Genomic DNA, 5,154 nt, shown 5'->3' with positions numbered 1-5,154 from the left:
CATTTCCAAAATTATTAATTCGTTCTATTGTGATTATTATATATATATATATATATATATATATATATTTATTTATAAATGTGACAAATATGAATCCAATTATTCCACACAATTATTTTTAAATTGGGTTTTTTTTCATATTTCAAAATATATTTAATTTCAATTATTTGGAATAAAGACATGCAAATTAATTTCTTGAATAAATATAAATCAGTAATAGTACAAACAACAATCATGAAACGCGTCCAATGATGTTATATGTCGGATTATAAAATTTTTTTTTAAATAATGACATTATTTCATTTTCCACAAAAAAATATTTTAAAAAAAAGTATTTTTGTCACATTATTTTAAATTATATATTTAAATTATATTTGACTTGATTACTGATGTTTTTACATAATTTTATAATTAAAAAAATGATGAAAATTGTTTTAACTTTTGAGGTCGAGTTAGGTCAAAGTTTCAATCTTAACATGATAACAGAGTTCAGATACTACCATTATGTGTTGTACCCTCTATAGTTGGATCACTTGTTCTGTCCATAGTTGGGTCATTCGTAAACTTCACGCTCCACATGGACATTTTTAGGTGTGAGGTGCGTGTGTTAGTTGTCGGATGGATAAAATCCCTGGGATTTGCATATATGGGCTTGGACAATCACCCTATATGAGCTAGCNTAGGGAGTAAGGATAAACCAACAATAAATTTTAGAGTATGGTAGAGTCGCTTCAAATTTAAAGTGTATGCCTCAAAGCTTCTCCAAATATTTAATTAGAGGACCCTTTCTTTTGCGATTGATCTATTTTGAGTGAGTGGGGCAACATCCTTAATATATATAGATAAATATCAATATATATAAAATTATAGATATTGTTTAAAGTAAAAATTTACGGTAAAAGTAAAAATATCAAACTCACAAAATATATCAAACTACACACTTTAAAATTTTCTCTGTACTTAATTGTGATTTTCTTCACATATTGATAGACCTATTTATAGAATTTCTTTCGAAATAATCCAAAAATAAATACATCATTACATACATCATCACACACTAATTTTCAATATTTACAACTCTTATTTTCAACATTCAAATATTCCAACTCTCATTTTTTAATACTCATCCTTGTGATGATAATCATGATACGATGATTTTCTTCATTACGTGTTTTTATACTGTCTCGTTAAAAACCTTACTAGGAAAAACCAATTGGAATAAAAATAATAGTAAGAGAAAAAGAGTGCAGTAAGAGAAAAAAAGTGTAGTCACGTAAACTCTCCCTCGTGTTAACACAAACGATTCTTCACAAATTTCGTAGATTGCAAATCCCAATGTTTTATATATGTTTTCTGAATATTGTCGTAGGAAGTGCCTATGTGAAGAGATATGATGAGTTTTTACTTTTGGATGTAACGAATATCAATATTTTTATTCTTCTAAAATTCTTGGGTGAATGCGAAGAACTTAGGGGGAATATATTTAGTTCTGTCGCTTTTTATGTATCTATCTTTCATTTGAGTAACACATGCATCATTATTTTCATATATTATCACATGCTTCTTGTCGAATGATAATCCACATGAGATTTGGATATGTTCGGTCATTGATTTTAGCCATACACATTCACGACTTGCTTCATGTAGTGCAATAATTTCGGCATGATTTCATGAACTTGTTACGAGTGTTTGTTTCTGTGAACGCCAAGAAATTGCAGTGCCTCCACGAGTAAATACATATCCGGTTTGGAACGTGCTTTGTGTGGACCAGATATGTACCCAGCATCAGCATAACCAATTATACTTTGATTGATATCTTTTGAATACAAAAGTCCCAAGTCTGTCGTTCTTCGTAGATAACAGAATATATGTTTAATTACGTTTCAGCGTCTCTTTGTAGGATATGAGCATAATCTTGTCAATAAATTTATAGCAAAAGATATATCAGGTCTTGTACAATTTGCAAGATACATAAGAGCACTAATAACACTTAGATATGGTACTTCTGGACTAAGAATAACTTCATCATGTTCACATGGACGGAATGGATACTTTTCTATGTTTAATGATCTAATAACCATTGGAGTACTTAAATGATTTGATTTATCCATATTAAAACGTTTAAGGAAATTTTATGTATAATTTGACTGGTGAACAAATATTCCACATTCTCTGTGTTCAATTTGCAAACCCAGACAATACTTTATTTTTTCGAGGTCCTTCATTTCAAATTCTTCCTTCAAGTACGACACAACTTCTTGAATTTCCTTATTCGTTCTAATGATGTTTTAATCATCAACATGTACAATAATAATTACACATCTGGATGTTGTTATCTTAATTAAAATGCAAGGGCATATTGAATTGCTTACATATCTCTTTTTCATTAAGTGTTCACTTAGCCGATTATACCACATTTGACCTGGTTGCTTTAACCCATATAATGAACTTTACAACATCCATAAGACTCATTTCTAAATTTTCAGATACCGCCAAACTAATCAAGTACCGAAATGTAATTGCATCCATAACAGGAGAATACGTTTCTTCATAATCAATTCCAGGCATTTGAGAAAAACCTTGTGCAACAAGTCGAACTTTGTATCTTACTATTTCATTTTTCTCATTTCGTTTTCGAATAAAGACCTATTTGTACCCAACAGGTTTTACACCTTCAGGTGTAAGGACTATAGGCCCAAAAACGTTACGTTTATTTAACTAATCCAATTCAACCTGGATGACATCTTTCCATTGTATCCAGTCATGTCGATTTTTACATTCACCAAAAGATTTTGATTCGTGATCTTCATTGTCATTTATGATGTCAAATGCCACATTGAAAAAAATATCTCATCAATTTCTTTTATATCTTTTCGGTTCCATATTTTTTCAGTATTAATATAATTGATAGAGATTTCACGATTCTCATCAGTTTTTGGTTCTGATGAAATATTTTCATAATCATGTATTTCTGCCGGAATATCATTCTCTATTTTGTGATCATCGTGTTTCTCTATGCTTTTTCTTTTTCGAGGATATTTATCTCTGGAACCGATTGGTCTTCTACGCTTCAAGCGTTTAATGACATCATGAGTTTCTTCAATTTGTTTCTTTGGAATTTCAATTCGAACAGGGGCATTTACATCATGTATATATGATTTAGTTACCCTTTTTGTATCTGCAAATGCATCTGGTATTTGATTTGCTATTCTTTGCAAGTGCGTAATTTGATGTACATTGTCACGCCCCAAGGACGAGGTTTATCCACACCAGCGTTCCTCTCAAATTTATATTCGGAAACAACAAGCCTCAGAAGTACAAAATTCAGAAATCAGTCTTTTTATTCATAATACTGAATATTTTAATGTCTGATAAAAATTCAAAATAACTAATATTTTACAGCGGAAATGTAAAACCAGACATAACAGTGTCTTAACAGATGCAGCGGAATAAAAAAAAACATAAATCAGACTGAGAAATAACAGTCTTCTTCACCATCCCCAAAATGATTTTGCTCTTCTTCTTCTAACCTTTCTTCCTCGTTTTTATCTGAGATGGGTTTGGTGGGTGAGTGATATAGTCGTCACTCAGCAAGCGGGGGTGGGAATAACTTCCATTTTTCGAAACCATTTTCAACAGAAACAGAAATACAAATAATATACAGGAATTTTTACTTTCAGAACATGAATCAGTATTCAGGAATAACAGGTCTAAGAACAGAAATCAGAACTGAAAATTAAACAAGCAAGCACTCAGCACGTTCGTGAATTTCATGGCTAAACCGATATCGGTCCCCTATATGTTCTCTCCTCTAATGGGTGAGGTCAGAAATCAGAAATCATGAATCAGAAATATTTCAGAATATATATTCCTACCATTAGTTCACTAGGTTTCAGTGCTTCAAAAATCAGAGATAAAAAATACATATACTTTACTTCAAAACATGAATTATCAAACTGATTTAAAGATATTTTTACATAAGCCTACTTACCGTAATTTGCTTAGAAATTTCGGTTGAAGTCTGAAATCTGCTTTGCTCTTACTACTGGATTTTACAACTCGAAAAATACATTCTCTTAGCTCAAATTTCAAGTGATAACTCAAGACTTGTGTAACAACAAATTCATAGACTTGAGGTTGTTATTTATAGGTCAAATTCTGACTGTTAGCCTTCCAATTAACGAACATAATCTGCCATTAATAGCTTTAACAACTTTTTTTTCATGTTAAATATTTCAATTACAAGTCATAAGCAGAATCAGTAGCTGTCTGCTGGAATCTCGCGCTACTGAACTCTTCTGCTGCTGGATTCTATCTGCTGTAAAATACCAGCTTTTGAAATAATGGTTGCTGCTGGAATTGTTAGCTCTGCTGAAATTTTGCATTGCTTATGGATATTGCTAGCTGATGAAAAGCTGCTGCTGGAAATTCGTGTTCTCACATACATCAGTTTTACATTATTTAGTTCTTGAATCCAGATGTAACAATGATGGTGTATACCATGTAATTTTTTTTTCGATATGTTTCTTTTTTCCCCCTAACAGTGGGAAGATTTCCTCATTAAAATGACAATCATCAAAAATTGTTGTAAACACGTCTTTTGTTTGAGGCTCAAGATATCGAATAATTGATGGCCTATCATAACCAACATAAATTCCGATCTTTCTTTGAGGTCCCATTTTTGTTCTTTGAGGTGGTGCAATAGACACATATACTGTAACGCCCCGAAAATTTAAAGGTCCACGCGAACCACATGCATTTGAATTATTAAATTATCTTGTATTTTAATTAAATGTTTAATTGCATGAATTAATTATGTTGTGCATACTTGCATGTTTAAAATATATTTTTCAACATGGTTGCAATAAAAATGTATTTTAAGGAATATTCAAGTGACGATCGAGGAATGAGGACCGAAGGCTGAAAAACGTAAAATGTTTTTATTAAATAATTGTTTTTAATTATTTAAAATATGAGTGTTGCTTTTTAGTATTTTTGAAAATAAGGGGGTTTGAGGTGATTTTATACGCCGGGACGTAAATTTTATCGGTGTTGGTTTTTCAACTAAAATACGAGCTTTTTGACAACCCGGCTAATAAATTCATAAATTTACTTTAACAAAAAACTTTGTTAATATTTTATTTAAATCCTAAA

This window comes from Primulina huaijiensis, chromosome 4 (assembly GCF_012295235.1).
Source record: "Primulina huaijiensis isolate GDHJ02 chromosome 4, ASM1229523v2, whole genome shotgun sequence".
NCBI lineage: Eukaryota > Viridiplantae > Streptophyta > Magnoliopsida > Lamiales > Gesneriaceae > Primulina > Primulina huaijiensis.
The sequence above is the reverse complement of the archived record's forward strand: the minus strand, read 5'-3'. Positions refer to the sequence as shown.